Source organism: Onychomys torridus, chromosome 4, assembly GCF_903995425.1.
Source record: "Onychomys torridus chromosome 4, mOncTor1.1, whole genome shotgun sequence".
NCBI classification, from domain to species: Eukaryota; Metazoa; Chordata; class Mammalia; order Rodentia; family Cricetidae; genus Onychomys; species Onychomys torridus.
The window spans coordinates 85,708,096-85,718,127 of record NC_050446.1 but is presented as its reverse complement, the minus strand read 5'-3'; the positions used below and the strand labels follow the sequence as shown (position 1 = coordinate 85,718,127).

Here is a 10,032-nt window from a genome sequence, read left to right as displayed (position 1 = left end):
GAATCATGTGACTGAAACTCAAGAGGGCTCTGGGACATCAGGGAGCCTATAGCAGTCTGACCTGGATCTTCTACATATATGTTATGGCTGAGTAGCTAGGGAGTCCTAAAGTGGAAGTGGGGGTTGTATCTGACTCATTTGTCTGTTTGTGGGACCCTTTTCTTCCTACAGGGCTTGCCTGGTCCAGCTTTGATATGATGGTATATGTCTGGTATTGTTGTAGCCTATTATACCATGTTTAATTATGTCCCTGGGACACATGTTCTTTTCTCAGGGGAGATAGCATGGGGGGGATGTGGGGTAAAGAGGAGGTGGGAAGAGAAATTGTGGGAAGGGAGGGTGGGGAAATTGCAGTCAGGATGTAGTATATGTGAGAAGAATAAAAAACAACAACAATAAAAGAAAAAATCATCTTGAGGGAGTTGATTTTCTTCCTCTAACTTGTAGATTTTGTGCATTGAATTTGGGTCATTAGGCTTAGCAGTAAGCTTCTTTACCTGATAAATTGTTCCACTGGCCTCCACTATACTTCTTCCTGATGCACCAATTGTATAGAAGCAATTTCATTGAATTGCTAATATTTAATTAAAATCATCTTCTTAGAAATCACATGGGCAATAAGAACTTATTTTCCATTCTAATTATAGTTTATCAAGATGTCCTCATGGTGTTCTATTTTTATAGTATGCCTGTGGGCAGGTGAAAGTAACTTGTGTGTAGGTTTGAAATCAGTGTTACTTTATAAGTGAGGAAGATTGGCAGAGTAAATACATGCAAGATCTCTGCAATACTGAAAAGCGTTATGAAATACAATCTAGCAGACCTAGTACAGTCAATGCAGTCATGATTCCAAGGCTGCCTACTGTGGGCCCCACATAGATAACTGTCAGTAGTCATTCATAGGTCTTAGTGTGATGTATGCTATGCTTATCTCCTTACTGAACTGTGATCTCTTGATGATTCAGACATTTTCTTCTGTTGTAAACCACTGAAGAGCTCACCATTCCCCAGGGACGATTCCAAACCAATGGACACAGAGATGACTCTTGTAATCCAAGTAGGCAACAGAGTAAAAACAAAACATAACAGAACAAAACTAAACAAAAAACATAAATGTAGAAAGGGACAAGTGTGTATGTGGCTGGAGAAGTGGGAAAGAGGAGTGGGAGGGAAATAAAGGTCAGGGACATTAATCAGATGCAATCAGCTTATTGTAGATAGTGTCAAAGTACAAATTTCAGAAGGAAATTGGTGATTTTAATTTTAGATGTGAAATCTGAGATAATATTTTAGGAAAAAGATATCAAAATTTCCTAATGTATTTCCCATATGCTCAAGGCGTTTAGTGAGCCTTGCTTATATCTAATTTGATTTCAGGAAAACACAATGCAGGTATCTGTAAGTTTTTATTAGTTTATGTTATAAGAACATCATTAATTTATTAGAAAATACATACAGAGTATAGCAACCATAATTTATGATATATTACGACAGATTATTTAAGAAATTATGACATATACCTTTAAGGAATATACTAAATATCAAACTAATGTAAATGTGTACATATAGTTTTATCCAGCAAATGGCATACATTACTAAATAGTAACTAACATGAACAGTCTTTCTCTATATATGTAAATATATGTATATTCATATATCTATTATATATGTAACATTTTCAAAAGCATAAAAATTTTTACCACACTGTTCTACTTTCATAATATAAGTAAAATTAAGGTCATCAAATAATTTGTGGCCTTAGGGAAGTTTATTCTTATATTATGAAAACTGCCATTTCAGTTATAGATTGAAAAAAGGGAAAAATGATTCACTTGAATAGGTACAAATTAGTAAATGACACAGAATATGTCAATATGAGGCAACTAGGATTATGATTTGATTTGTAAGTCATTTTGTTTTGTAAGAGGATGTATACCTCAAAAATATCTTCAGTATCTACAGTGGTGAGTTGGGATTGAAATATAATGATATATTTTTAAATAATAATTTTGATAAGTAATTTAATGAAAACATTGCAAATAATAATCCTGTTAAAATGACTCACACAGTTTTGTGACCATGCCCATGCGTAATGATGAGTGGTGGTTAATATTTTATAACATTATCTTCATCTTCTACTCTTCAGACACAAATAGGTATATGATGCAGCTATTACTCTTTGTAGGTTGTAAAAATATCTAACTATTAGACTTTCAAATGCACTTTCATAATAGTTATTTTCATAACAATATATTCATGCAACTCATACCATGAAGAAGCGAGTCATATATGCAATCTTTGTTTTCAAAATATACTTAAAATAGTATACACACAATGAATTTTCTAATCAGATATCTAAAATTTATCCCCAAATTTACCTGTGATTTCTCACCTTTTTTATAGCATTTTTAATATCCTTATTTCTCTGTGTATAGATGGCAGCATTCAGGAGAGGTGTGATGTCTGTATAAAACACAGAAAGAAACTTGTCAACTCAAGTGATGTTGACTGGCTACAGATAGATGAAAATGACAGGCCCAAAGGATAGCACAACCACTATGATGTGGGATGTACAGGTAGAGAGTGCCTTTGATGAGCCATCTTTAGAGTGAAGCTGATCTGTTAATAGGATGTAAGTGTAAGATATCAGCAAGAGAATGAAACAGGTTGTTGCTAAAACACCACTGTCAGCATTTACTACAATTCCTAGGGTATCAGGATCCATGCATGCTAATTTAATCACCAAAGGAATATCACAGAAAAAGCTGTCTATTACTCTAGGTCCACAGAAAGGTAGTTCCAAAATCAGGATCAGTTGACTCATGGCTTGCACCAATCCAATGATCCATGATATCAAAACAAGCCAGATGCACTTCTGTATGTCCATGATGCTGATGTAGTTGAGTGGCCTGCAGATGGCCACATATCGATCATAAGCCTTTGTTACAAGAAGTACCATCTCAACCCCTCCAAAGAAATGCACACAGAGGATCTGGCTCATTAACCCCACAAAGAAAATGGGGTCTGTAATCAGTTTGGGTGTATTTACTGAGAAAAGGCCAAAGTTAACAAATGAGAGATTAGCTAACAGAAAAGTACATGGGAGAATGGAGATGATGATCAGTGATGATTTTCCCCCATTTTTCTTTATCAAAAAATTCTCTACTCTACATACCACACACAGATGCCCCTCTCCTTCCTCCTCCCATCCTTCAACCCTCTCTCCCTAGTCACCCCATATCCCTACGTCCCCCAAATCAAGGTCTTCTATGGGGAGTCAGCAGAGCCTGGCACACTGAGCCTAGGCAGGTTCAAGTCCCTCCCCACTGCACTAAGGCTGCACAAGGTGTCACACCACACTCACCAAGTTCCCAAAGTCCTGCCCATGTACCAGGAACAGATCCTGATCTCCTTGCCTGGGTGCAAACAGTTTTGAGTCAAACAACCATCTTCCATATACAGAGGTCCTAGTCCAGTCCTCTGTGGGCTCCACAGCCACTAGTCTACAGTTCATGGCCTTCCACTAATGTTGCAGGTCATCCCTGCATGGCTCAGTGGTTAGTAGCACTGACTGCTCTTCCAGAGGTCTGAGTTCAATTCCCATTATCCACATGGTGGATAACATTGATGATTAATATCACAACAAAGAATTTGCCCACCACAGTTATCAGGTAGAGAATGGCAAATGGCAGCAGGAGGAAGATCTGTAGTTCTCTTGAAGTATAAAATCCCTGAAAAACAAACTCAGGCACCATAGAATGGTTTGCTTCTTCCGGTTAATACATTGTGCTCCAATGGGTTGAGAGAGATAGAGCCTAACTATGAATTCCTGAAATAGAAAAAACTTAATGTCCAGAGTCAATTAAGTGGAATATTTTGAAATTGAAATCCTTGCATTGTACCAAACCAAATTTTAAATAAATCTGTCTTGTATTTGTGCATTGTGTCAAATCAGGGAAGGTTTTAAAAGTAGAATGATGGGTCAAAATTTTACACATCTAAAAGATAATGTTTATAGATATTGATATGAGTATACTGTTTAATAATATCAGTAGCATGTATACTCTTTGCATTTTTCCAAGCTTTAATCTGCTCTTTCTAAATGGAATCAAATAATTTTCTTCAATGAATATTAGAGTCATATTTGCGGCCTGTTTACTTGACCATCATAATTTCAAAATGACAATCTATTGACATGTTTCCAACACAAACTCAAAATTGCCAGGAACAAATCTAATGTTGACTTTACGACCATAGAGACTGACACCAAGTTTACTACAAAATGTGAAAAAACAAAGTTTCATTGAATAAATTGAGAAGACATGTGCTAAAGACAATGTTAATGTAATGTCTTTCCCTGATTTTTGACTTATCTATTTGAATATATCTGTGAACAACCATTTTATGCATAACCCTGGGTGATATTACTTACTGTCCCTTATTGACTGGCTTTCATTTCTAAATAGTGAGATTTCGTATGCCATTCTGAATAATTAATAAATTAAAGCTAATTTCCCTGCCTTTTTTCTCTTTCACCTCCTTTCTTCCTTCTTCCCTTGTATAAAATGACGTTTTCATATATCTTACATTGAATTGGTGAATTTGGAGTGAACTATTATTATTAAACCCAGCATTCTCATCTCCTTCCTACTCTTTTTACCTGGTTATCTACTTTATTGTCCTTAGAAAATAGACATAAAAATTTAAGATATTAAGATAATTTTAGAGTAAGCTAAGTGTTCTATCAGCAGTATGCTTTTTCAACAGAGAGTTTTGTAACTTGTCATGTTATGTGAACATATACAACTACTTAAAATTTTCAGAAGCCTCAAATGTTATGTGGAAAGGTAAACTTACATTGTTTTGGAAAATAGAATAATTAAAAATGCAGATTCAAAATACTCTGAAAAATTACTAGTTGAAAAAAACTATTATTTTGTTTTTTACCATAAGTGACATTTAATCTCTGAAATTCATAATATACCTTATGGTTCATGTTGCAGTTTCTTAAGTAACTTTCAAACATGTGAATTGAACCTCCATTTCAGGCATTACAGTGTAATTAAGACATTTTTATTGCTCAATAACTATTTTGAGGCTTGTTTTGCCCTAATTTATCTGCTGCTTTTGTAAATGTAAGTTCAGGAATGACAGTGTATGTTTGGCTTCCTGTTGTCTTCAGGAAGCAACATGAACTATTAAGGCAGCCAGGAGGTTATGGTACTTGTTTTTAATCCCAGGCCTCAGGAGGCAAAGGGAGGCAGATCTGTGACTTTCAGGCCAGCCTAGTCTATGAGGTGAGTTCCAGGGCAGCCAAGGCTGTTACACAGAGAAACCCTGTCTCAAAAAACCAAATGCAAACCAAACCAAAACAACAACAAAACCCATAAACACAGCTGTGGATTTTATGACAGTACATTTTAGTTTCAGCTCTGTCCCAGTGACTTTGAGACATTTCATTAAATGGTCTATTCTAAAGAAGGAATTTGTATGGGTGGGTTTTAATTTTTCCTCCTTCCTATCTTTTATAAAAGTTTCCTGAATTTTTAGGATTTATTTATTGGAAGAGCATTGTATTAAGGAAAGTACAGTCCTTGGTAAAAAGTATGAATAAGTAATTTTTTGAGGTCAGTAATCTTTCACTATATAATTACATGAAATTGGGCCAATGACAGATTACACAATAAATAATAGCCAGGAAAGGTTCACCTTTATTCTCTTTGTTTTACATATGTAATAATCTTTGTGACTATACACTCTGCTATATTTCATTCCGAAGGGACATAGTATAACTTCATTTAAGAATGGGGTTATCGCAAAGTCAAAGATGAAAGATGTGAGTTTTTATAACAGCAAACCTCAAATATAGCAATATATTCATTTTCTGTAAAAATTTAACAAAAACCTACATATGGTTTTATTTTTTATTTATAATACCTGAGCATAACAGTTCCAGCCTAGACTAGTATTTCAACTAGTCTAATATTCTGTGGTTGACATTAACCAATGGTGGATGTGTCACATGAAAACCTAAACATAGGCATAATGTATATAATTATACACTACAATGTCATTATCACAGATGGTGTTTAGAATATACCTTGAAAGAAATGGAAACAAATCCTAATTCTTCTCTCTCCTCTACAGATTCCCATATGGTGATGGGAAACCTCAAACAAAAGTAGAAGTAGAGTATAAATTAATGCTTTGGTAACATGACAAATTACCAAGAAATTATCATCTAAAATGAAAAGCTGCACACAGAAATAGAACCCAAAGTGACAAAAACATATTATTTGGAAGGGAGATTTCAATGAGCTACAAATCATGATTCATTCCAAAGGACTTACTTATAAAACACATGTGTAATTTTTAGCTAAAACAAAAGACAACACATTAAAATTTCTACCAAAGGCCATGCCATTTTGTGACATGCAATACTTTTTTTCTAGACCGCTGACAGCATTATTTTTAACTCTGGAGAGAAATGACTTCATATCTGTTTTGTAGTGGTTTTAATTTAGGGATTAGGCTTATTAAATGCTCATCTCAGTGTGTAAAACTACATAATGCAGAAATCTAGTTCACCCTTTGGGGAATACTATTTCCTAAATAATTAAAGACAAAAATGCATTGCCTTTTTCAGACATTGGGAGAAGATAATTCTTTTGGTAGTATAGCTGGGCATTGATTTAACAACACTTTTATTCAAGAAAATGTTCCCAACTAAATCCTTCATGGTCTCATTTGAGTTTATTTTCTTTCTCTAACCTCAAGTGTGCTGGAGAATATCATTTTATACCACAATATCTCATGTATCTAGAACCTCTTATTAATGTCTTCTTTTCCAAATTACTACAGGTCTATAAACCAAATATTAGTTGAGTGCCAGATGCAGTTTTATAATTTGTATATGATAAATATCATAGTTCAAATATGTGCTTCTAATGCAGAAAAACTTTTTAAATGAGGATTTGTGGTGAAAACCAACAGAACAACAATCACTCTTGGATGTACTTACATTACAGGAGTCATCTCATCAACCAGGTCCTCCCAAGTTGATCATATTTCCTCTAATCGATGCTTGAATCTGAAACTGTGCCACATTTCAATAATGTAATTTCTTCTGTGAAGAAGCTTGGCAAGAATTTCATCTTAGTGATGGTTATACACATAGACAAAGTCATGTCTGCATTGGAAACTTTCATTTTTCTGTACTTTAAATGTGTCCCAGTCCTTGGGTATCTTGAATTTGGCACAACTTGCAGTAGTTCCCCATTTTCAACACTTCCTTCAGTGTTAAGATTGCAAAATGGAGCAAAAAAATTTAAGCAAAAACATAAAATATGTTTCCTTAGGTGTGGAAAAACGTAATTCTTACATATCGTTGTTGACAATATACAGTGTTATAGAACCTAAAAATGATGAAAGATCATACAAAAATTTAAAAATGAAACTAATCTAAGCCTACTATCCAATCATTTGAGACACATGTTAAACGAAATCCATATATCAAGGAATGCTGTATTACCATGTCTTTGATGTACTATTTATAGCATACATTCTCTACTGTAGTGTTTTGGGACAGATGAACAAACAGAGAAAGTTATACAACTGTATCATACATATATATGATACATACATACAAGCATGTGCATGTGCATTTGTGTATGCACACACATACAGACATATTATTATTATTCTTTAATTATTATTAATAATGTGTTAATAACACAATGCTCTTACTTGTGGCAATGTGGATAATGCTTAAGGATACTCTGATAGAAGAATAAATGTGTACTTTCTACACAGGTGAGGGATTTAAAACAATGGATTTTAGAAGCAGAGAAAACAATAGTGGTTTCTAGGGCCTAGAGAAGGGAAAAAAGGAGGCATTCTTTAATCATGTAATTATTTTACAAAAATCAACTTCTAGGCATCTTTTTCACAGCATAGTGACAATGGTTTATTAAAGCTTCACTATAGAGGAGCTCTATTTAGGGCTGGGCAGAGGACTAAAGTACTTTCCACCCAAACATGAGGAGCTGAATTCATATCCCAGAACATACATATATTGGCAACATTTCTACAGCAAAATATGAGTTGGAAACAAGGGAATCTTGAGAAGGTAGGGCCAGCTATACCAGGATACACAGTAGTAAAGAGTTAGAGACCCATTCTCAAAAAGATGGAAGGAAACGACTAATATCCAACCTTCTCCTCTGTTTTTCACACATGTGCAGCATAACGTCTTCTCTCTCTTTCTCAAAATGAAAAAATAAAGCAAAAGTAAACATAAAGTGGAATCCCAGAGAAGGAAATGTAATTTCAGATGGAATTATCGATGCAAAGCCATACCATTGTATACATTAAATGCATGTTTATTGAATATCAGTTGTAGTGAACAATGTTGTTATATTTCGCAAAGCTGTTAAATATAAAATGTGTTATTATTGTTTCTATTTAAGGATATGATGCTCTTCTCCTAGATTTATATCTTTCATATCATAAAATTATGTATCAAGATGTTATACCTGCCCCAGCAGAAGTTATTTGTTATGTACATGTGGAAGTGGCATTTTTGATGCATATCTGAGAACTTATAAGTATCTTAAAATTATAAAGTGTTATGCAATCATGGCTTTGGTTTACATTGTAATATAGGATGTTTGATTCAAGGCTTTATGATTAAAGGTTTCTCCTCTCTGTGCTTGTGGTTAAACCATGCTACTGTATTAGTAACTTTATTTTATCACTTTTATTCCATTGTATGCATGTCTATTTAGCTACTTCCTACTTCAGTACATTAGGGTTGCATCCAATCTATAGCTGTTTGGATTGCGACAGTAGAAATGTTTCTGTGCTTGTCATACACAAAGATTTTTTTTTTAAATTCAAGTGCAGCGTTAATGGTGAGCTTGCTGTGCCAAATGGCTTATTATTTACTTAATGTTCTTAATCTTTTTAAGAATGGTGTTTAGATCTAGAGGCCTGCCTTTTACCAAACAGCTCAGGCAGCCAAGAGACACCCATGGGGCAGCCTTATGATGAACAAGTATATGGTGGAGAAATGGGAAAGAAAGAGAGGCAGAATGGTTTGTGTGTTGTGATAAGAGGCAGATCTGAAGAAGTGAGGGTGGTAAGGAATGGACTGATGTTGGTGGTATGCTTGCCACTCAGGACCAGGGTAATATCTGGTGCTCAGCCATTGCCTGGAGTCATGTCTGGGTGTGTGGTCCTATTGCAGTGAGAGTCAGTGTTGATGTCCATGACCCATGTTGCCACCAAGGTCACAGGGATGCCCAGGGTCTGTGTGACCACCTGTGGTCACTGTGTTGTCCCATAACCTTGCCACCACTGGGGCCATGCTGATTTGAGTGGCCTGTGTTGCCACCAAGGGATATGATGACATCTCTCCCGAGCTGCTGCCAGGTGCCATGTCTGGTCCATGTCCTATACCAGCCAGCGTTTGTGTTTATATCCCTATCTTCAGTAAACACTGAAGGCCATGCTCATGACTGGGGTCTGGTCCGACACCTGAGTTCATGTTGATATCCTAGGTCTATACTGACCCCTGGGCCAGGCTAATCTGAATGGCCTGTGCTGCCACTCTGGGCTATGGCAATGTCTGGTGTGGGACCATATCTGGGTCCACAGCCCTGCTGCACCCAGAGTCTGGGTTGATATCCATGTCTCCTGATACTATGGAAAGCTGTGCAAATCCCCAGGTCTGGGCTGTCACCTAAGGCCATCTGGGGATTTGCGGGCCATGCTGCAGCTGGTGCCTTAAAGATCCAAGTAGCCTGCACTGCCACAAAAACAGACAAACACAAAACAAAATGAAAAAGGAGGTAGGAGATGTAATGTGATTCTATAATTCTCTCTAAATATTTGAGCAAAGACAGTAGAAATAATTTTCTTAGATCAATAATTTAGAAATATTAGTGCTTATATTAATCCACTTTGGTTAAATGAACTTTAATTTATCTATTTTTCAAAGAAAAAGAAACTATATTCCCATAGCTTTGTTAT

At 35.6% G+C, this 10,032-nt stretch overlaps 1 pseudogene; it reads right to left on the bottom strand.

The window, feature by feature from the left end:
* Positions 1–2,374: 2,374 nt before the first annotated feature.
* On the bottom strand, positions 2,375–9,439 carry LOC118581852 (annotated as a pseudogene).
* Between the last annotated feature and the right edge of the window lie 593 nt (positions 9,440–10,032).